The 24,582-nt window shown below is 38.6% G+C and overlaps 1 protein-coding gene across 1 annotated transcript in view; it reads right to left on the bottom strand.

The window, feature by feature from the left end:
• ADGRL2 (adhesion G protein-coupled receptor L2) overlaps positions 1–24,582 on the bottom strand; it is a 623,946-nt gene that overhangs the window by 474,827 nt on the left and 124,537 nt on the right. The window contains exon 3 of the mRNA XM_045036067.1: positions 22,186–22,254. The gene's annotated coding sequence lies outside the window, so the exon portion shown is untranslated. The remainder of the gene's footprint in view (positions 1–22,185; positions 22,255–24,582) is intronic.

Here is a 24,582-nt window from a genome sequence, read left to right as displayed (position 1 = left end):
ATAATGCTGAATAATGCTGAGGTATTGATTTAAGAAAGATGATAAAATCTCTTTGTGTTGGTATGTTAAAAGCCAGGACGGATCTGGAGTGGTCTGAAAAAAGAATCGTAGCATAGCTGCTGAAGGAATATAGGAAAGATACCTACATATTTGGTAAGAGATATACTAAGGCACATTGGTAGTAACAGGGTCAATAACCATTACAGAGTTCCTCCTGTGTCTCAACCCTGCAATGTGTTTAACAGGTCTTCTCTTAGACCTCAAAAATATCCTCCAAATGAGATAAGATTTACACCTCTATGTTACCAATGAGGAAACAGACCATGAAAAGTTAAATTGCTTGCTGAAGCTTATACCCCTAACATAGCTGCAGTAAGGAACTGAAACAAATCTACCCAATTCCCAAGTCTGAACTCAGAGAAACCACTCTTCTCTCTATTAAGACACACACAACTCTGCATGTTCAGGACTTCCTTTAAAATTGACAAATTAAAAATAACCGTACTAGTTTTTGAAGTCACTTTTTAAAAAAACTCACCATGATACTTGTTAACTCATTTTGTGACAACTGAATCTTGCTTACTGATTCTTGAGCAGTTATCATTCTTGTGTGTTACTTTGAGCTTGTTTTTCCGTCCGGGATTGACGTATATAATCATGTGACAGATATGCATTAAATAACTTAGAAATGCAGTGCATCCAGAAAGAAGGTAAGGTTCTCTTCACTGGTATATAGTTCCTTGACTTAAAAAAAAAAACAAAAAACTTTTTTGGGACACCTGGATGGCTCAGTCAGTTAAACATCAGACTTCAGCTCAGGTCATGATCTCATGGCTCGTGGGTTCGAGAGTTCGAGCCCCGCATCAGGCTTTGTGCTGACAGCTCAGAGCTTGGAGCCTGCTTTGGATTCTGTGTCTCCCTCTCTCTCTGCCTTCCCCTGTTCACGCTCTGTCTCTCTCTTTCTCAAAAATAAGTAAACATTAAAAATTTTTTTAAACCTTTTTGTTTCTTTTCCTCTGAAAGAAGACTTATTTGAAAAGCTATCATAGAAAAGTGTCAAGGCAAGAAGTGAATTTGTAAGAGGGAATTGAGCAAAAAACAAGGTGGCGGTGACTTTGCTAAATGAGAATGTAGAACTTGAAACAGGATAATGGAGACAAGAAAGGGAAGAGGGAGGCCAGGGAGAAGCTTGAGTATAGAATCTGATGAGACAGGCAGTAGTGTGTTCGGAGCCTTGGGGGTTAGAACCAGGATGATGACGGATTTTACAAAGCTCAGTTTATTTGGGAAACAGACCTTTAGGTGGAATGCAAAATGGCATTCATTCCTTTTACGGTTTTTCAAACAAGTCTACAATTTGCATAATCTGACAAAGAATAGAACACAGACATAGATGTATGTAACTATCAGTTCTGTGTACTCCTTCCTGACCCTTTGGATGATCCTGGCTCAGTGTCAGCTGTAGGAATCTGGATGAAATGAGTTGAGGAAAGGAAGGAGAACAGGGGTGAGGAACAAATGCATTTCTAAGGCTTACAGGACTTCTAGGAAATCGAGAGAGGCTCTTGGTCATCGTGGAACCGTCCTCTGTGCACATTCATTCGGTATACAAGCATGTAGGAAGGGTTGCTATCAATTCTCTAGGCATACTCGCAGCCACACCTGTAATTCTGGGGTTAGCTTCGAACTGAAGGAGGTTCTGGGAAAAGAGAATAGGGAGACAAATTGGATAGGATGCGTTTAAGAAACACACTGGCGACGTGTTCATAATGAGCAGGGGAAATGACAAGAAGTCTGACAGTAGCATTTCCTACAGACCCCAATGAGCCTTTTGGGAGGAGACAGAAACCAGAGTCTGAAACAGAGAAGTCCACTCTAATGAGATAAAAAATCACTAAGAGTCGTAACTTAGTTCTTGAATGAAGATTCAAGGAAGGAGTAGAGCCTGCCTGTGGGTTTTCGGATAACGAGAAAGAAATAGGTAACACTGAAAAGGAAACTTTTTCATGCTTAGACTGGCGATAAGATACCAAAGAGAGCTAAAGATAGGAAATTGGATAAGAACTGAAAACTCCAAGGGGTAATGGTTGGTCTGTAGTAGTTTAGGGGATGAAAGAGTATAAAAAGGAAAATAAGGAAGAAGTTGAGAGCAGATGAGAGGCAGTAAGCGAGCTTGCCAGAAGCACTGAGTACGGGGATGTGATCCTTCTCAGAAGACAGCAGATCAAGGAGCTGTGTGTCTGAAATCAACTGCAAGACGGAGAAGCATTTCTTTTAACTATGTGTAAGAGAGGACATCCGCGTCTCTTCCGACCAAATTAGAAAAAACCGAGGCAGAAACCATCACAGCCACGTTTCCCAAATTTTGCTGCACGTTAGAATCTCCTGCAGAGCTTAGAAAAATCTCTTGATGCCTAGGTTGTGCCCCAGACCAAGAAATCAGAGCGTGTGCGGAAGGAGCCACGCCTCTGCATTTTTTAAAGATGCGCAGGTGATTCCGATTTGCAGCAAAGTGTGAAAACCCCTTATTTATAGAGCATGCCTTAAAATTTGGGAGGGAAACTGTAGAGCAGATGGTGGGACAATTGGTTAAGAAAGAAATGCCGAAATCATCTCGTGCTGTGGCAGTGTGCATTATTAAGGACGCACACAAATCCTAACACCAGCCACTTACTGGCTTGTGCTTCTTTTTTTCACCCCTCACTTCCGTCGAGGCCCCCTGACAGTTTATTTCTGTGATCGGGACGCTTGGATCTTCTCTTACCATCTCAGTGTATTAACATACTGAGCACACAAATTACAGAACTTTGTATGTCAATTGAAAAATGAAAAATGCTAGGTTGATGAAAACTTGGCATAAATTAGTCACAACATATTCAAAAAATGCAGCTTGAATGTTGAGCTGCACACTGGATATGCATAAAAATCTGATGCAATGATTATTTTGTGCACAGGGTATTGGATTTATGCTATTGTCCTTTAAATATTAACAGCTTATGAGGTATTGGAAATGCTTCTAGTCAGATCTGTGAGGTGACTCCGAGTCACGCATTTGGCTCTGATTTGGTTCTGCTTTTTTCAAAACACAGTTTGTGTGCATTAGTGTCCCGGGAAACTTCTTTTCCCACGAGAAGTCCACTCTTACCAAAACATCCTGAGAAATGACGGTGCTCATCTTAGTTTTCTTCTTTGATTAGGCTTGTTTAATTCTGTATTATCTGCCTTTGCTTTGATGCCAAACAAGATTAAATTTTCAAGTATAGTATGCTACATTTATAAGGGGAATTTAAAACAAAATTACTTATAAGAAACCAACATCAGCACCTAGGGACGAGGCTGCGCTATTAGCATAATTTACACCAGTAAATATATTCTACCCTAATTATTTGTGGCCAATTATCAATTACTGGTCAATGCTAGAATCATTCACCGTAATTATTTCCCTAAGGAATCTTCCCTGGATATACTGGACAGCTTCATCATATTTCTTTTCTTAGAAAAACAATACTTATTCTTTTGTCGACAAGATTTTTCACCTACGAGAAAACCAAATCAAAACCTTTGCAACTGAGGATTTCTCTAAAATTTTAGATCTTTGGGTCTTAAATATCTAAAGCAAAGAGCTGAATGTATCCCTGGCCGGCATTAGAAATCTCTAGAAAGAACGCCCAAAATATTGCTATTTTATCTCCTTATTGTTTTTGATTAATTTCAATTCTGAAAAACTTTTTCGAAATTGAAAAGATTAATTTATACCTCATAAGTTAACTTTTGCAACATTAACCCCTTTCCTTACATATAGTTTTGTTTCTATTAAAATCAGTTGCAAAGCCTGCAAACACTAACCTTACATTTGAATTCCTAATGACTCCTCCTATTGTCTCATTTCTGTTTGAACCTGTCAATCAATGGTGAAAAGTGCTAATCACTCCCAGAAACCCCAATCTTGCTCACAAAAGTACCAGTCACTGAAAAATAATACCGATTGGTCATGGATGGGCAGGAAATCTCACTAGGGATCTAACCGCACAATGGAGTTTATTAAGTCCATTTTGCTCAAATCCAGCTCTCCCTCCATGCAAGGGTTTGGAACTTTAATTTCAAAGTCAGCTAAAACCAGCTAAGGTAACTTATATTCATTAGCCTAGCTCTGACTGAAGCGCTGTGAAATCTCTTGGTTAGTGCTTTTGGCTCTCCGTAATAGCAGCAGCATTTATTTTTACTCTTTATTTCTCTCCCCTTCTTTTGAAAGAGGGGAAAGAGACGTAGTTGGATGCTGGTTGTTTTAAATTCTTAATTGGCCCATGTTCTTATTCAGCTGCTTATTATTTTCGAACTTCGTTCTTTTAAGTGACTAAACATCCACAAGAAAGATATTTCCCATTAATTCTCCCTAGGCAGCAGTGTCCTCTCAAAGCCACGGCCACATTTATTACTGAAAAGCAGTTATGATGTGTACATACAGCATGGGCCATAAAGTATTGCAGCCTCGGGTCACAGAAGGGGATGAAGGTCAGCAGGCTTATTGTTCACATTATGCAGAACACCAACTTTCTTTCAGCCTTTTTTTTTTTTTTTCCAACTGTAACTTATTTGCTTTCTGTGAGGTGGCAGCTGCAGGGGGCTGGTGTGAAGGAAGAAGAGGGAGACGGTACTATCATTAAAGAATAAACAGTAATTACCTTGTAGAAATCTCTGGAGTGATTGATTACCTCTCCAGCTTATAAGAATAGACCTGGGAATATACAATAATTGATTTCTATTACTTATGTGTGTTTTCCTTTTAACTTTTCCAAAGAAGCGACGTAGCTTAATTGACTTTAATTTCAGATTATGTATTTTTATGACTTCTTCTGGAGTTGGCTAGGAATGAATAGAGTTCCTGGCCCCATGAGCCTGTTATCCATCGGAAGTAGGAAGACGTGGTATTTGTGTGTGTATGTGTGTTTGCGTGTGTGACGTTGTATGTTATGTGTCATCACATATCTTGCACGTATCACTGGGCTGCCTTTGTCTTTTCATGTAGGTACTTGTTTAGGTCTAGACTGGCTCAGAGGAATTCCAGGGTTTATCAAAATTCGAGAGCGGGCGGTGGTTTTAGCAACGTCAGCATAGGCACAATGGGAACAAAACCTCTTCAAGGTGAAACTGACATATGTTGTGGGACAGTTCCTTGAGCAGGATCGAGCTGGGCACCACCAGACATTAAATCGTGCTGTCCCTGTGGTGATACCACGGGTCCGGTCGTGTCCCTCTGAAATCGCAGGGAACTGAAATTGTTTAAACTACACCTTCGACTTCTACTTTGACATTGTGAAAATCAGACATGTTTTGGAATAACTGTGTGCCTTTTGCTGGCTGGGAAATTGAGGCATAGATTGCTACATAATGCATCCAGGAGAAAAGGAATCAAATTATAACCAGACCTTGCATTTGACAACACTGACAGTGGCTCGGGCTAGATAAAATTTTGCCATTAGACGAAGTAGAGAGGACGGTATGCTCTGAAACATCGTGTCTCCTGGCTTCTTGGCAAATTAAATTACTTTTGCCTTCTCTGACAATTTACACATTTTTGTACACTATATATTCACACACACACACACACACATACATATAGTGTATATATACCATATACATAGCACCTTTCACAACAAGTTGTAAATATGGTTAATTGACCTCTGTCCCCCTTTTTAAAAATGATTGTTCTCATTTCATATTTTTGTTTCCATTGCTTTAGCCCTGTATCTAGCATACTTTAGGTGACCGAAACGTGTGTTGGGAGTCCATGACTGACTCCTGAAGGGTGGATTATATCACTTGGGCAGACGCTGAGATGCCCATTTTTCTTTGTTTGGACAAAAGTGATTAGGATAATATTTATTCTTTGCTACTGTAAACAAAGCAATGTTACAAAATAACAAAAGACAGCAGAGGGAAACGATGCCTGCGACACTTCTCTCATTTCAATGATGCAAAAGAACTGCAGATAACCGGTACAAGGATGCAAACTCCCTAGGAGCTGCTGCATCAATATTGGCGGGGTCTAAAGAAGTTTTTTAGTTCTTAATATAATTGTGAACTATGATTCCATACTGAAAAATCTACCAGATTAGCAAGCATCATGGTAGCTTAAAAGATTGAAGGTTGTTTTGAATGACTTTTTCTGAATTTTTCCCTCCTTCTAAACGTGGAGCAAAATTAATTATTTTAGTGTGACAGGCATACATGATAGGAGTTAATTTCCATTATCCTACTAATACATTGCCTTACAGAAATAAAACCATGTGCCACATATCCAAAGTACTAATTCTGATATCTAATTTATTCGTTTCCCTAAAAATAACACAGAAGTATTTTCCAAATTCAAATGTAAAGATTTAAGCTCAGTAAGTTCTCTATGACACCACCAAGTAGCTCTCTGTTTAAGGAATTATTGCTCTTACGCTGTGTGAAATATTTGCAACTCCAGGACATCAGATTGTAGAATTTGAAGCTGTCACCTTAATAGTGACTGATTTCACAAACAATACGGTGGATCTAAACAATGCAGCTGAAATATGTGGCCACAGACATCAGGGTATCACTTGGACAATGCCACCAATAGCATGAGTGACACTTGAGGGTAGAAGAGTGGGCGACTGGTACTTAGTGGTCTTGCGCTTTGTCAAGTATTCCTTTTTCTTTTCTTCTCTTTTCTCTCCCTGGTGGCTATTTGCTATTCTCAGAAGACTACAGACTTCCCTTCCCCTGGACCTTTTTGAACTCTGCTGTCTTTGAACATCATGGATATTGCAAAAGAAACTATTTACTAGGCAGTAATTATATGCCACCCCTCGTGTAAAGGTAAATGATAATGAGGTATTGCGAAGAATAGGCAGGCCTGTCAAAGGGAAAAAGAGCGGCTTTTAAAACTTAGAGCCATACAAAATGCCTTATAGACTTGTTCTGGAGTAACTGTATCAATTAACCACGCTAAAAGCTCTAACTCAGATGGGCACTGCACACAGCATGTCTACTAGTGTTTTATTATCAAGTCCATTATGATGAGTTCTTGTCCTAGACAAAGGGAGAACAGAAAAAGAATTCAGGCTGACAAATTAGACTTGAAATCAGTTTCATTTACATAACGACTGGAAGTTCATTAATAACAGAGTTTTAATTATTCATGCTCTTGTTTCACTAGATACAGCAGTTTTCCCCCTGCTGTGCGGGATGTCTGGATTAGCTAAAATGAACCTTAGCAAACTGATAGGCTGCCCAGATCCTCAGATGCTTTTCTATTTTCACACCGCTAGAGATGGGGGGTGGGGATGGGGGACCATGGAGTGTGTGTACAAATTGGGGCTGGGTAATGAGGGGAGGTAGACAGAAGGGGAAGACTCTGAATAGAGAGAGAGAGAGAGAGAGAGAGAGAGAGAAAGGAAGCTGGCTAGCAGGTTTGCGGGAAAGAAAGAGAAGGGAAAAATGCAATTGTATAAATTTGTATTTGATGGGAGCTTTTCCACTTCCACCTGAGCTGATAATACTTTAAATATCAATCATTTTAAGATTTCCTGATGGAGCATACTACTAATAGGATTGTGTGTGTGCGTGCGTGCGTGTGCAACTCTTTTCCTTTGGATATAGGAGCACTAATAGGGTTTCTTTGGGTATGCTTGCATTAGAAGAAGAAGAAGAAGAAGAAGAAGAAGAAGAAGAAAAGAAGAAACTTTTTTTCTCCAATTCCATATTATTTGCACAAATCTGAGAAACAGGCTTAAAGCGGGCTTCAATACGAATTTCTTTAATTAGAGCACTGGTGATATTCTCATTCCTGCGAGTAATAAATAATGACACCAAGGATACTTTCCTGCAAAGAATGTGAACTGTTTTCACACACATCAATCTCCTGATACAGTCTCAGTGCCACCTCATGAAGTGGTTCAGGGCTGATCGGGCAGGGGATTATGGCATTTCTGGTTCATTTGCTGTCTGTATATTTTACTGGCTAATTTAGGTAACGATCTCGCAAAAAGAGAATCCATGACAAATAAAAACAAGACTCAGTTGTTCCCAATACCCCTCGAGCTCAGCGAGGTGGGGAAAGAGGCCAGAGGAGAACCTCTCTTCATTTTGAGATCACACAACAGCTGCCGGTTCGGGTTTCCAGGGCTGTCTTTGGAACAGCTTTGTAACGAAAGTTCTCAGTTTGGGGAACCACTGTTTATAACAAACAGAAATATTTTGAAGCACAAAAATTTAGTAAGGAGAAATGACATCTAACAAGAGCCAACCCACTACCAAGCGCTTTGTCTGCGTTCTGTGTGACTTAACCTTCACAAAAATTATTATATCCGTTTTACGGAGGACGAAATTAAGCCTCGGAGAGAGCAAGAATGCAGCTAGCAAAGGAGGGGGTAAGAATTCAATCTATGCCTGTCTGACACCAACTCTCCCCGCTCCTACATACGTATCAGAAGACAATGGCTATTAATATTTTTATACAACGTTGATACAATTTGTTTTGTTTTTCTATGTTTAATGCTTTGCCCTCCCACTGATTAATCATTTTCTACAAAATAAATATAACAGCCTTATTTTCAGAATATAGATAGCTTTCTTAGATCGTGACTAACCAGAAAGCCATAAAAATCAAATATTTAAACAGTTAATACAGGAACAAGGTGCTAATATGAACAAGGCCTATTTCTAGTAACAGAATAATTGAGTAAGAATTAGACAGACTACTCTACCTGATAACTTTAAGTCAAATGCCACATTTGTAGATCACATAGGGAAAAAATTAATCACCAGAAGCTGCCACCTCTCATTACTTTAAGTTTCCTTCTAAGTGTGCATTTTGTCCACATACTGTGAAGGGCAATCATGGACTAATAAAGCTACCTTTTTCTTTCTCTCTCCTTTCACTTATTTCCTTCTTTCTTTTTCTTTCTGTTCCTTCCTTCTTCCTTCTCTCCCTCCCTCCCTCCTTTCCTCCCTCCTTCTCTCTTCTCTCTTTCTTTCTTTCTTTCTTTCTTTCTTTCTTTCTTTCTTTCTTTCTCTTCTCCCCATTTCCTCCTCCCCTCCCTACCTCCCTTTCTTCTTCAATTTTCTCTTTTTTCCTCCTTCTTTTTCTTCTTCTTCTTCTTCCTCTCTCTCTCTCTCTCTCTCTCTCTCTCTCTCTCTCTCTCTCTGTAGGACAGAGAAGAATTTGAAGAATTTATGTTAACTGGCTATTTTTATTTATTCCTTTTCCTGGGCAAGTCCATCCCCCAACCCTGTTTTGGCCTGTTTTACAAAGCGATCTTCATATCAGAGATTTTGAATGATTAATTACTTCTTCAGAGAGATCGGAAGCTCTCAACACATTTACCATATTTTATCTTTTTATCTCTCTGAAATATTATAGAAATATTAAGGAACAAAGAGGTCCCATGACACCCCTAAGGGGGGAAAAGTATTTTGAAAAGATAAAACAAGATCCTTTACTAGTGAGCTACCCCAAGCAACACACTAGATTTCAGAGTAAAATGCAATAAATGGATAGTTACAATATGTAAACATTAGAACCTGAGCAGGTGGCTGGGACATTATTGACATTCAGTGACATCCAAAATGGCACTTTCACAAAAGTTGCCTTAGCAATCTGAAAACTAAGCGATGAAGGATGCTCTTCTTCCAAATCTTTGACCAAGGATTACTACAAAAATCTGATGCTTCTGAAAAAGAGAATGAAAACAAACCTTTTAAAAAGCGAAAACAACTAATTTTTCAAGAAAGCCTTAACTGCTCAATGGGTGGTATGTTTGTTAGGCTTTCAACACATATTTGTTTCGATTATCTGGGCTCTTTTACTCCTTTAGAAACTTAGAAATGTTGCCAAAGGACAAAGAAAACAACAGAAGGTTGCATGGGAAGAGGACGAGGAGATGGAAAAGACATCTGGATTGCATTTGACCTGCCAGCTCTCTCTCTGCCCCGTTAGGCGGCTGCTGCCCTGGGCAAGCGAGAGGGGGCTGCCTGTGCTGATATTTGATTTCCAGGTGCAACTATGTACTCATCTAAATCCTGACCATATGCTGTCATACATCTGCCTAAGTACTGCTGTTTCCTTTTGAACTAGATATAAAACGTACACCTGACCGAGGCGTGCAAGATAGATGGTCCTCAAGCAGCGAAAACTCCAGCAGTTTTGCAGGGGAGATTTAAGCCATGGAAATGTGTCAAATAGCTTGTGTCCTGACATGTCTTTTGCCTGGTTAGAGTGGCATCCAGAGGCAAGTGGGTAGGAGCCAGGGGATAAAACGCTTCTAGCCCTGTTTCGGGCCAGTGTGTTCCATCATTTAGAAAGTGAAAGGGGTGACTCTTCAACTCCTTAGAGGCAAATCCAACCCACTGAGGGAGGCGTGTGAAATACACCAGTCCTGCTGCTAAAATGCCATTAAGCAAGTTGAGAAAGTTCTAGATTTGCTGTGCAGCCTTGTGCCTGTAAGTTGACCATGCTGTATGGTACACTTAAAAATATGTTAAGAAGCGAGATCTCATGTTAAACGTTTTTAGCACAATAAATAAAACAATATGAAACAAAACCATCTACTAATCATTGTAAACTGCCATTTTGCAGGACATTGTTATTTGCCAAACAGAACGGAAAGTTTTTGTGGAATGATTATTGATTTTGTGCATTTGGGCAACATTGGTTTATTTATCCAATTCTCAGTTGTCTCATCTGTAAAATGAAGGTGATAATATTCCTCATATCGGGTCTTTGCTAGAATTCAAGACAATACGAGTAAAAGCATCACAGTTCCTTAAAACGTGGCAGTTATTCTTACTATGTGACTGGAAGTTAGGATGCCAGTTTTGTCCATTGGGCATTCGGTTTGTAACTGGAATTTACATACATTCCACAGTGACAAGTTGAAAGGCATGTGTGATATGCTTTCAAGCCTAGGGTCAATGATGATCACAAAGGTGGCTCCCATTTCTAGAGTGTAACAAGTACTGAGCTGTGATCAGATGAAGAAAGTCCTTAAAAGGGAGCACTTTGAAAGTGTCCAACTTTCTTATTTCATCTCTGGGCCATTTTATATACAGGCCCCATATTTTTAAAAAAATTCACTTGGCTGGAAATCTCAACTCTGTTGTATTGGTTGTTTGGGGGGGTGGTTTTTATAATTATTACAAAGGAACTCAATAAGAAGGAAAAACTAGAAATACGTATTTTTGTCAGTGGCTTTTTACTATATTCCAATTATTTGATTATTGGTCAAGAATCAAATACTGTTAATAGTATTATTGTATTAATAAACACAAGCTTAATTCCCTAACAATGGTAAGGAATAGATAATACTATTTTTAAAAAGGAATGAGAAATTTTCAGAAATAATAAGCTGGTAAGTATTGAATGCCTTTTTTTCTAGTGTGTTAGAAGTAGTGACCTATGCTTTCCTCTTGTAATAGTTTAATGTTTTTAAAAATTAAAAAAATGGAAAATCACTTATTCATGTTCCATATTAACTTACTATTAAGCAAAAGCATTTTTTTTTTTCTGTATTGAGGACTACAGAGACCTTTAATTTTTGTTACACTGCAGGAAAAAATAAAAGATAAAGGTTAAGGAAAGAAGAAATTTCTCAGTACTTGGAAAGGTATCCTTACTGCATTTTGCAGCATCTGAATTTCGTAGAATTCTTGTTCCTTTTCATGCGTTAATCCTTTCTTGTGACAGATGGAAAGAGTTTAGCAGCATACTGGGAGACTCCTTGGATTGTTGTTCAAGGTATCCAAAGGATAAATAAAATGTGAATCAAACTTTCAATTCTGTGCATTGGGTTTCAGTTCATGTAATAACCTAAGAAGGGCAAGAGGAAGGGAGGACGGCAGAAGAGACAGAGAAATGAAATGGGATAAAAGCAGTGCTGACAGAGAAAAGGTCAAAGATAGCAAAGAAAAGGCAGGGAAGGGAGCAGAAAGGAAGAAAATAAAAGGCAGAAGAAGGAGGCAGCAAATGGGATGAATTCTTTGGGAAACTGTAAAGTTGGGAACTGTTTTGTGGGAAGGGAACTTTAAAGGCGGTTGGACAACAATGAAATAAAACATCTGTAAGGAAACTGCTTAAAAATGTCTTACTCTCCTAAGTTGCAAGTTGTAGCTTGTTTGGGAAAGAGGTGCAATGAAAGTGCAGACTGAATTTCATCCACAAATGAGTATTTATGGACTAGAGACAGGACTAAATTCTGTGAAGCAAATCACTATGCAGCAGGAATAACAACTTGAGTAGAAAAACGATTTGTATTATAGAAGCATTTGTTTTTTCTTTATGTATCTTATCCTACTTATATTGTAAATCCACCCTTATATTGTAAATGTAACACTTTGAAGATAACCTGGGCGCTAAGTTCTATCAGTGCATTGATGCCGAAATCAGTTGCATAGACCCTTACATATTTATTATTTTGTTTGTGAGATTTTTAGGCTGCATTTTGAAAATGAGAAACTTTGAAACGCGTGACTCTAATTTCTGGAGACCTACCTAAACATTATGTGAATCCCAAGGTTCAAGTACCTAAATGCCACACATCAAAAAGCCACCATGACCTTTGTAAAATCTCACTATGGCTTCCGTCCTTGACTCAGCCCTTTATCTTCCCAGTCTCTGTAAAGCCTGGACTCTAATCTCAAATGTCTTAAAAAAATTCCACATTCCCTTCAGTGTTTGATGCTACATCTATAATGCTGAAATAACTTATATGTTTAACTCTTTGTTCTAAACTTTGCCAGAAAAGAAGAACGCATACAATTTTTAAAGTTGGTCTCTCTTTTCTACCTTCTCTTAAAGGACTTCGGGGCGCCTGGGTGGCGCAGTCGGTTAAGCATCCGACTTCAGCCAGGTCACCATCTCGCAGTTCGCGAGTTCGAGCCCCGCGTCAGGCTCTGGGCTGATGGCTCGGAGCCTGGAGCCTGTTTCCGATTCTGTGTCTCCCTCTCTCTCTGCCCCTCCCCCGTTCATGCTCTGTCTCTCTCTGTCCCAAAAATAAATAAAAACGTTGAAAAAAAAATTAAAAAAAAAAAAAGGACTTCAAGTCCCACACAAAAGGAAAGCAAAAACACTCGCTGCTTCTTTCGTCGTTTTCTAATAGGTAGCATGCCTTTGAGGTGCATGGATGATATGCCTCATACTCAGCCTTGTATGCACTGTCACCTTTTATTCTCATGCAGAAGAAAGTTTTTTTAATATTTATCTATTTTGAGAGAGAGAGAGATTGAGGAAATCCCAAGCAGGCTCCACGCTGTCGGCACAGAGCCCGACGTGGGGCTCCAACTCATGAACTGTGAGCTCTTGACCTCACCTGAAATCAAGAGTTGGAAGCTTGACCAACTAAGCCACCCAGGTGCCTCAAGAAACATTTAACTGTCGCCATTTTTTCAGGGAGGCAGCAAGTGTCACACAGCACAATGTTGGAGGTGTAACAGAATTCAGGTGTGGTCAATTCCAAAGCTACGTCCTTATGCATCTTGCCTTCTAGTTAGTTACCAAATGTCTCTCAGTCTGCTTCCACCTTCCACTCACAGACTTCTGAAAGCAAGGTTCTCTAGGGCAGGGACCAGGTTATACTTGTCTGTGCTTTGATATACTGAATGGCATGGAGTAGGTTCACACACAAAATTTTTTTTTGGCAAGAATACAGTGACTCCAGTTCCAACTTTATAATCAAGCTACCCTTAAGCTTTGCAGAAAGTACCTGCTTCTTCCTGTTAGGTGTCTGATGACCTAAAGCTGATCTGCATGGTCTCTACACAAGGAGCACTAGAACGACATCCCTGGTCATATGCTGGTGTCCAGACTTACAGGCCCGATACCAGCAGCCTAAATTTCTTGTCTAGGGGAATTTACACAAACAGGATGTTCCTTCTAAGTTTCTGCAGAGAATCCCTTCTATTATTAAACTGGGAAATTATCAAATCCCAGAGTGGTGGGAGCTTTAGACTAATGAGGACTTTTCTTTCCCAGAAACGTATAAGCCAACCTGGCTCTGTGGAGCCAGAGGTGAGAGGAAGGGAAAGCAAGAAGCATGCCCACGATTAGGACCCCAGATGAAGGGACTGCTCTTCATTTCTGAATGTTAAGTAACATTTTCAAGTTTGTAGTCCACTTATTGCTATGTTCTTGCATGCTCTCACCAGGTGTTTTTCAACGAAGCACTAAACTTCCCCTGGTCGACTCCAAAAGGAAACCTTCAGGTAGGTTTAATGCAGAAGATTAAGACTGCATTAAGATTAAGTCTGAAATGTTCTGCTACCAATTAGCCCTCTAGTATTTCTGTAAGCCTTGAATTTTTGATGCGATCAATGACACCAGCGGAGCCATCTTCTGTGGAGTGGTTATTAAAGATATAAAAATCAATACAAAGATGATACTTGGAAATCTATATCACAAGATAATGAATCACCATGAGAGCCGACTAAGAATGTCAGCAAACCAAACAGAAGGTTTGTGCATAACAAAGTGTTTCATGCTAGTAGAGTTTAAGCTAAATTTTGCATGAGACAGAAGTCTTCAGGCTACACTTATGATACATTTGCATGGCAGGGTTTTAATAAGATGAAAACACAAGCCCAACCTAGCAAAGGACTCCTGGTAACATTTGGAAAAAGCAAAGAAAAAAAAAAAGGAGTGGGGATTGAGATGTTCACGACTGAGCCAATAACGGCATGATTTAACTTTAACTAGTGATAAAATAGCATTAAAACTTTCTCTGTCAGTAATCCTCCTTCAATTTCTTTTAAATGAAACATTATTTGCCTGCATTTTAAGTCCATAAGTACTGATTGTTATTGGAGCTGTGTATTGGAGCTTCACAGAATAGTCCAAATTTAATTTGAACTGGGGATTGATTTCGTTTCCTTCAAAGAAGATTTTTTTTTCCTTCCAAAATTGAGCTGGTGCATGACTTTGCAAGTTCATTTTGGTTTTCTCCTTGACACAATTGTAAGTGACAAGAGAACATTTATGTGTTTTGTCCTTAAGGGACATCACAACGTTGCTAATGAAGCCACAAATGACTGGGAGCTATTCTTTGGCTTTAGAGATATGGATTCCCTATGATCTTGTGTCATCGCTGACAGAAAAAAGCACAAGTAAGGAAGGCTGCCCCATCTCTAGTCCACTAAACCGTTGTATATTTAATAGATATAGAGTTTTATGCTTAGGATTTTCCAATTTACAGCTACATAAATAAACCTTTATAGACAGGGATTCGTGAGGATGTGTTTTTGTGTATGTGGGTGGTACAAAAGTCATAAATGTTTCTATCTCCTTCTCTCTCCAGGCACATATAGGAGTGGCAGCCATTATGGAAAGATGTGCTCATAACCAACTGAGCATCCAGTCCTTCATAGCAAAGCCTGGCTCTTCATTAATCAGCAAACTTATTGATTTACAGAATGATGTCTTTGTTTTCCTCGAACTCTTTTCATCCACTTCTCATCCTAATGCCAACACAATTTCCAGAAAATTAACTTGTTAATGCTACCGTGTATTACGTATGGTTGTCTCCGTGTTTTCATTGCAGGTTTCAAAGGTTGACTTGATCAGTCAGGGTAGATGTCCCACAGACTTTTTTTTTTTCTCCTAACATACCATGTAACAATAAGAGACTAGATACACCTTGTGTAGTCTTAAAAAGTATTTGCAGTTTTGACTTAATGTATTTCCCTCCCCTTTACCCCCTGAGGGTCCCACAGCAAATAAACCATTCAGTAGCATGAAACAAGTGGAATTAGTTTAGATTCTAGTAAAACACCAACCTCATGTGGGCAGTATCTGCCCTGATGCTGAATGCGTGAAAATTAAAATATTATGGTGTCTTGATTGTCCTGACAACTGACAATTGTCCCCTTGAACCCCCACGCCCTGGGGCACCTCAACACCCACAGCTGTTCGCTTCTCAGACTCATCGTTGGTGTTAATACGTTGGCTTCTTTATCTTTGTCTGTAAAATCTTCACTACAGAGACATGAATATATTTAGCAGTTTCTCAATACTTTTAGACTCAGGGTTTAAGTTGAGTAGTCCACTTTTAGGTGGTGTAAGGGGAAAAAAAAGGTGTGAGAAATGCTTTTCTCATGGGCAAGAGGGTTATAGTTGACATTAAGGAAATAGATTTTTTGGAACAAAAGTTTTTGCATCTCATCCAAGCTATGAAAACCTTTAGCCTTCATTACCTTTGTCCTGTTAGCTTGGGAATGAGTTTTGATGCCTTGAAGGATATTATGTATTTGTTTACAAATAGCTGATGGTGGTATATACTATGTGCTAATTGCTAAGGATACACATTATATCAGGGGAATTGTGAGGAGAAATGTTCAGTGAGACTGCAAAGTTATTTCTCCTATGAGGTCACATTTAATGCTTTTTTGGGGAAATGTTAGTTAATGTCTTTAGATGTTTAGTTAGCAAACAAATCCAAACCGGATAAGTGTCTAAACCTGGGCAGAATAATCAAACATTATTTTGCATAGGTGGAAGAAATGAGATGCTTAGCAATTACCTAAGAGCGAAGTCCTTCCTAATGAGCTAAATGATAAAAATTTGAACCCCAAACTTGGGCAGGTAAGGCATGTGGGAAAAGTTAAGTTTTCAAATGATGTCTGTTCACCAGATGAAAACTGATGAATCACGCTTGATAAAATGAGCTTGGGGGGGATAAAAAGGTTAGGTATCTGAACAAGAAAATTTCATCTTCCATGTAGTTAAGATGGGCCTACAGGCAGGAGATAAAACCCACAGAGGGCATTTACAATGTTATATGGACACAAAATAGTTCTTTGATCTTTCATTTCATTTAGAAATCAAGAAGACAGATGTATTATTTTATAATACCGTGTCTTATATAATATTAATATATTTTCCTAGCTTCTGTGAAATAAAAACAGAGTAGTTTCAATTAACAAGAAATTAGCACATGACGGAAGCAAAGGGAATCACCCAGGAGCTTCACACAAGACCTTATCTTTGTAAACAAGCCCAGAAATAGGAACATTTCTAGACCTCTATGAATCAATGCTAGGCCTCTTTCTTAATGGTCAACCCTCTTACTGGTCACTTGGCTTTTATTAATCCAGAGAACTGGATGAATCCAAATTTAAGGTCTGATTTCAGGAGAAACAAAGCAGGATCAAAATATATTAAGACGGAGAATTGATGTTAAAATACAACCAAATGTGTTAAAAAAAAACTCCAAAGAAAGAAATATAATATAATGTTAACAATGTTTTTCTCAGGGTGTTGGCATCAACAATGGCTTTTATTTTCTTCCTTGTGTGTTTTGATATTTACAAATTTTCAACAATAGCATTTCTATTCTAACCAGAAAAAATAGATCAATGAAAAGTACAACCTAATGGTTGAAATTACTGTTATATACAAAACGAATACATTTTCCCACTGGTAATGCCTTTGGCTATAGAGGAAAGATGGTTTCCATGGAAGGATTACAATGTTTTATATCTAATTAGTTGGGAAAGCTTTAGGCAAAATCAGAACTACAGATCCTGGAAACTGAATACAGTGAGGACTTAATAGACACGAAGAAGAAAAGGCAAGATAAATGGAAGACCTTCCAGACGGTGAGAACAGTCTGTTAGAGAGTGGGCAAGAACATGAAGAGTATGAAAAGAAGACAAAGAAAGTTTTACATGAAAGTGAATTATAAATGAGAAGAGATTAAAAAGTAAACTGACCTTAAATCTGAAAGTAAAGAGCCAAAGAGCCATGACGGTACTCTGTATTTTGAATGTCAAAATTAAGGAACTCCATTGGGAAATAAGTTTATGGAATGAGCAAAATCAACCTTAGAGTCAGATTGATTTCTACTTTGAGGGGGTGGGGGGCTCGAAGTCATTAGCATTGGGTCTGTTTTATTAACACCATGGCTTTCCCTTTACTTCCAAGAAAAAGCACATATGATGCTTTTACTCTTCATAATTCACTTGCTTAGTCAAATACTCATTGATTTTTCTGAATCTGTAGCCCATCTGCCTGCAAAACATTCATTGACTTCATGGGACTAAATAATAAGTATTGGTTGATGTTAATGTACATACATGCAATAAAACTGTCAACTTAGTCATCTTACTGGTATACCTGAGTATATAAGAAAAGCATCATTAGACAGTGAGGCAGCACTGTCTGAGAGGTAGTGTACATAATGGAAACAGCATGCCCTTTGCCCTCAGAAAGACACTGGTTCAAGTCTTGGCTCTGCTACTTGCTACTTGTTAAATTTGATCCAGTTAAATTTTTTGAGCCTCATTTCTTTATCTTTAAACCAGGAACAAAACCTTTTCCCTCTATATAAATGTTGTGAGGATTAAATGAGATATATATATATAAGTTAAAGCCTATGACAGAATGCCATGTGTGCAATCAGCTCTCAATCCATGGTAGCTACGATCTCCACTGTCATCAGCATACTTACAGTTTACTTTCACAACACAGTGCAACTTAGACTTTCAGGAATAGTATCTGATTTTAATTTTGTGTGAGTCGAGTTTTGGATTATTAATATAAATGATCTCATTTTTTCCTTAGATGGCAAATGGTTAATTCATAGAACTAATTCAGGGACTCACCTTCTATATTCTCAAATCGAAATAAGCTTTGTACCCAAGCCCAGCATTTGGGTCTTACAGGCTTGAACTCCATTAAGAGCTGTAATTCTTTCTGAGAGGAATGATTCTCTCCACTCATGATGGAATCTTCACTGTTGCAATGTGAGGGGCCAGACTCATATCCCAGGTAAGCTTGGGATTTTGGTGGGATGTCTATTCTCGATTTCACTGGGCATGGAAGAGTGAAAGATCTGTTTGGTGGGACCTACCTAGCCCCTTCAACTGACTACTTAACCAGCCCCTTCAACTGACTACTCCTTCGCTTTGTGTTTAGTGGTCAAATAGCTCATTACATAGACCGTGGATAATATAAATCCAGGACCACTGGTTATTTGGCCCAGAAAAGAACTACATATCCTGCTGTATTCATTATTAAAATCCCATCTTGGATCCTACCACTTCCATCAGAACTCTTATAGAAGTTATAATTTATAACATTGAGATGAACACATACATATATTTTTGTGATGATAATATTTATTTTGTATATGCTGATTTTACTTTCATATATACACTGTGGAAAGTAGGGGTCACACTTTATACTCTTTTTTAATACATCCTTTCTGAGGTGGAACAGCTTTGGATATATTAGAGACCCCCAATAAAATTAATTAAATAACTTAAAAAAAGTTTCTAAATAGTCAGTGAACCTAAAAAATACACACATTTAGCTTGTACTTTTCTGTGATTTTAAAGTTTCTAGTGACCATGAACAGGACGCATTTTAAACTAACCAACCATTTCATTCGTGAAATGATGGAATCAGTGAAGAGGAAGAGGCAGGTAAGTTGCAGGAAAGACTGACAGCGGAATGTGGATTTGGCTCATGTTAGAATTCGCTAAATATTTTTGTTGCTTGAAAGTTTTTCTTAAAAATCAGCTTTCATTTTTGAGACTCCTTTATTTATTTCTTCAAATTTTATACCAAAAATTTTAGTTAGATGGTTGCTAATTGCTCAAGATCACTCAGAAAATTCCGTTGCAGTTTTGGGACTAGAACTCAAAAACGCTATCCCAACCATGTCTTTTTAACAATGACACTTACCTGTGATGATGGTTATAGGGAACAGACATTATCCATTCATATTTCTTACATTACCATAGCAATCAAAGTTTATTTATAGCATAAAGACCCCAGAAAAATTATGCTGGAATATTTTAACATAAAACAATTAAAAATTTTTGAAGTATGACACTAAAGTATTGTCTTAATAGCTAATATTATCTCTTCCACCATAAGTATTGCTTGCTTATTTTCAATATTATAGTGGTGTGCTCTTATTCAAGATTATATTGAGACAATATTTGCATGATACTATTCAAGATTATTTTAGGACAATGGTATTTGTGTGATTATTATTCAAGACTATATTATGATCTACTATATTTAAAGGATATACTTTGAAAATAGGAAAATGAGAGAAATATTCACACAAACATGTGAGTAAAGATTGTGATGGGGAATGGTATTTATTATTTTTATAAGAAATTTTATCTTCCAATAAACAACCTATTATTAACACCTGTTATTTAAAAGATACGGCATTATTTCCACTTAGCCAAATATTGTCCACTTGAATGATTGTAACACTGTATCACCGTTAACTAAATATTATAACAGTATGGTTAATTAAAAAAAGATCTAACTTCAGTTTATTTCTTACGTCTTTCTCAAGTTAATAGTCTTTAAATGGCTCAGCAGATAACTAGTTTAAAACTTATAATTGCCATTTTCTGCAGTTGGTTATTAAAATAAAAATCTAGCCATAATCAATGATGTCATTTGTAAGAAATATCTAAATTGGGTAAAAATAAACCATATCTATACATGTCTTAAAAGATCAGTTTCATGTATTTTTACTTTTAAAGTTAATGTTAGAAATCAAATCGTGATCAGTTGCATTTTGGAGATGAGAAAACTAGGTCAGAGAGCAGTTGATGACCCAGAATTAAACCTAGGCGTTCCAAGGATCTATAAACCATAGAGTGGTGTCATTTATTTTCTTTTCTCTGTTGCATTCCTTTCAGTCCTGAAACAGAGGGATGGGAGATTTGAGAAATACGCTTTTGCTAATGGAGGAAGGAGAAATCCAATGACTTGTTCTGACCAGCTAGCGGGATGGTAATGTTTATTAGAAGAGAAGGATGGATACCAGTGGAAACACAGACTACTGGCAAATCTACTGGAGAGATGAAGTCATTAGCCATATATAGGCTCATTAAGCTCTAATGGTGATCATAATCATCCTTTCGTGATTTGGAAGAACCGTGCTTCCCTCCATCCCTTTGAAAGGCTTTTTGTTTTGTAGATCCCTTTTTATTCTGCTTCCTGAAACTCGATGCCAATTGATGTTTGCATGTTTCTGAAATGGCCCTGAGTCTTCTAATTGATTCTCCCACTACACTGTGCTGCTGAGCTGGCAGGCACCCCGCTTTCAGGTCACTTTAGACGTCACACCACCTAGGGCTAGCCAGGGACCCATTCAAAGGGCAATGGGATGCCAATTATTTCCCTTCCTGGCATTTACATGAAAGGTATAATATATCTCCTTTAGGAGGAAGGCTGCTAAGAGGGAATTGGGAGTTTGCTTCCCTTAATAATTCCCACAACCACCAAGTTTCTGGATTAAAGGTAAATTGAGAACCTGAAACAAAGTGAGGAGGTAGAATGAAAGCCCTTTAGTTAATCAGTGAATTTAGTGTTTTCTAGGTACTAGGCAATACTTGAAGGGCTTTGCATCTGCCCGTCTGTTTATATACTATGCCACAGCCCTTGCAAGTGAGTACTATTATTTCTCCCACTTTATAGATGAGAAAATTGAAGGCCACGGTGTCATTGCTGGCAAATTTGAAATTAGGTAGGCTCTGAAGCCTAGGCTTTTCACCATTTTGCTATAGGGGATATCAAAGATCCTGTATGTACCTTCACATAGATCGGCAGCCTCTAGAAATAAATAATTATTTTAACAAGCAGGAAAGCGAATGACTGTGATTTAGAGAAACAGAAAAACGAGACCATCGTCTCTCAGTTCCTGTGCCGCATGCTTCCTCATCCGACGTCACTTGCGGCAGAGGTAGCCTTCATGGGATGTTTTGTACCTCCTCCTACCTCCACAGCGGAATGCATCCTAGTAACTTTGGGCTTGGTGTGTGACAATAAAGGCTTTAATCACTCCACTTGACAGTGGGATTTGTGATGTGCTGGCATGCCCCAGGGCAGGAGCCTCCTAAGATCACAAGAATACTTACTTGAAAAAAATCGAGGTAGGTAGCCAGCCTTATGCAACATACAACAGATAATCTGATTCTGAAGATAATCTGATGGCTGAAGACAGTCAACCCACAGATGCAGTTTATTGTTCCCACAGCGCCACCCAGGATCATGATTCTGCCTTCTACTAAAGGACCACCCAGCATCTTAACTTAGCAAGTCTCCAGCAGACAAATGAAGAACAACACGTTTCCACAGTGCTGGAATTCATTCCGTAATTGAATCCATTATGTTATATTTTGAAAGTAATCATTTACCTTATGAATCTATGTGGGCTCCATCGTCTTCAGAACGAGCTGTGTGGTTTAGGGTGAGTTGTCTGAGTCCTAAAAGGAAGACAAATAAACCCAGAGTTCAAATTCAGCATGAAAAGAATATCAACAGGATTGTAGATAAATTCTCAATGTACGTTAAATATTGTTTTGAGTTAGATGCAAATTACAAAGGTATTTACTAGTTTGGAGTTTCAGAGAAAATAGAATTTGGATGCCGTGGAATATCTTCTGTGTTTGTTACCCCTGTGCTTTAAGAACCAGCTCAGACTAGGGGTACCTGGGTGGCTCCCTCGGTTAAGTGCCACTTAGGCTCAGGTCATGATCTCGAGGTTCATGAGTTCCAGCCCCCACATCGGGCTCTGTGCTGACAGCTCAGAGCCTGGAGCCTGCTTCGGATTCTCCCTCTCTCTCTGCTCTCCCCTGTCTCTGCTCTTTCCCCACTCGTGCTCTGTCTCTCTCTGTCTCTCAAAAATAAACATTAAACAAACAAAAAAAAGAACCAGCTCAGACAAAAAAAAGTGAAAGGGTCTAAAATGTTCCTGAAATGAAGCAGTGTATCGGAACCCAGGAGGGAGGAGCAAGCTGCCCCCCACCTGGGGACACGGGTTAATAAAAAGATCAATTGCACTCTTATCTTGTTAGTCATTAGACAGCCCATTGATGCGACCTGCTTACTTTAAATGTGAAAGTACGGGCCAGCCATTGGAAAGCTGCCACCATCACTTGGGAACCCCCTTTCTTTCTGCTGTGGCGATAGAAGGGAAAAGGCCAAAGTCGGACCCTTAGAAGCTGAGCATCTGTTCCTTCGGTAAGCACAGATGTGAGTGAGGGCAAATCTGAAAGCAAGTCTTTACCCAGGGAAGGGAGGGTGTGTGGTTTCTCTCTTCAATGATTATAGCACGGTATGAGGAGGTCATAAAGTTAATATTAATGTGAATGCAAGAAACATTTTAAATGTAAAAACTAAAATGGCTCAGAGGAATTTTCTTCTTTCTTTGGGTAATTGTATCCCTCCGATCTGATGTGGCCATAGCTTAAAAACACACAGATTACACAAACTTTTTGTTTGCTTTAATGTTCTTTAGGGATCGCTGCCTCTTTTTCAGCTGTCAATGATTCTTTCCCAAAAGCAGAAGGAAAGATTTACCTGTCCCACTTTTGTATCCATTGACAAGGATTCAAGTTTCAAAAGAAACATTATACAATTCCTAAAGCAAAGAAAGTGCCTACTTACCATTGGTAGACAGGCAAGAAACTTTAATTTTTTATATTGGTAATCAGAAGCCAGTGTCTACCTCTCTCGGCTTCTGCAAACAGCAGCCATAAACGGGCCTCCTGTTTTCTCACCCCCTGACGCTACACTTAAGCAGACATCATTCGCATGATAGGCGGACTCCAGACTTCCACCTTCGTAGCAGATACGTCAGTAGTCATTTCTCTCTTCATAAAATGAGTAGATTTAATTTACCTTGTATATATTTGATGGAATGCGTGTTTATTATTTATCGATTATTACTACTCAAGCAGTTAGTATTTCTTTTGCTACCAGTAATCGCTTTCTCTCTCTGTTGGACATTCCAATTCCAGTCAAAACCATTTTGCAAGTAGAGAAACGGTGCGAAATAGCAGTAAGCTACAATTTCTCGAAGCACTGAGATGGTAAAGCCAACTCGTGGCCTGTTAATCACTACTTTCTCTTATGCTCACTTCAGTCTCTAACAGTCAAGCTTACTATATGTAGGTTCTGAATACTTAAAATTCATTCCCAATCAAGCAGTATGTAGATGGATGGATTTTCCATCAAGTGAGTCAAACCCACAAGAGACAATCAAGCAGTGTCTCTGGCCTAAAGCCGACATAGTTTAATCAAGGGAATGGACTAAGAAATGACTGCCTATTAAAACAGTATTATTTGGTGAATTTTAAAACAATAGAATTCCAAGATGGGCTGACTGTCATACATTTTGGAGGCTAGACGAGTTATTACTTGTTGCCTGAATATAAAGGATTTATAATTATATCACTCATATCCTTGATGGAAGTATGTTGCGAAGAATATGGCTCTTTTATGGTTTTGCATGTACAAATTACTAGTAAGAGAGCAAGAAACTAAGTTTTTGGAGACCAGTAATTTTTAGTTTTTCAGCAAACTCTAAGTTTGTTGTGAAATGGGGCAGGATTTTTTTTTGTTTGTGAATACAGAGGCTTTGATCAGACTGCTAGAGTGAGGCTGCAAAACTTGACCTTAAAATGGTTGATGAAAAATGGACATACGTCCCTTTTCCATGTGATCTTGCATCAAAATGACAGTCCTGGGATGCAGTTCAACCAGGTCTAATACTGAATTTAGCACCATGTTATATGACGAGGGTCCAACAT

The sequence above is a fragment of the Felis catus genome, chromosome C1, assembly GCF_018350175.1.
Source record: "Felis catus isolate Fca126 chromosome C1, F.catus_Fca126_mat1.0, whole genome shotgun sequence".
In the NCBI taxonomy this organism is placed as follows: Eukaryota; Metazoa; Chordata; class Mammalia; order Carnivora; family Felidae; genus Felis; species Felis catus.
The sequence above is the reverse complement of the archived record's forward strand: the minus strand, read 5'-3'. Positions and strand labels throughout refer to the sequence as shown.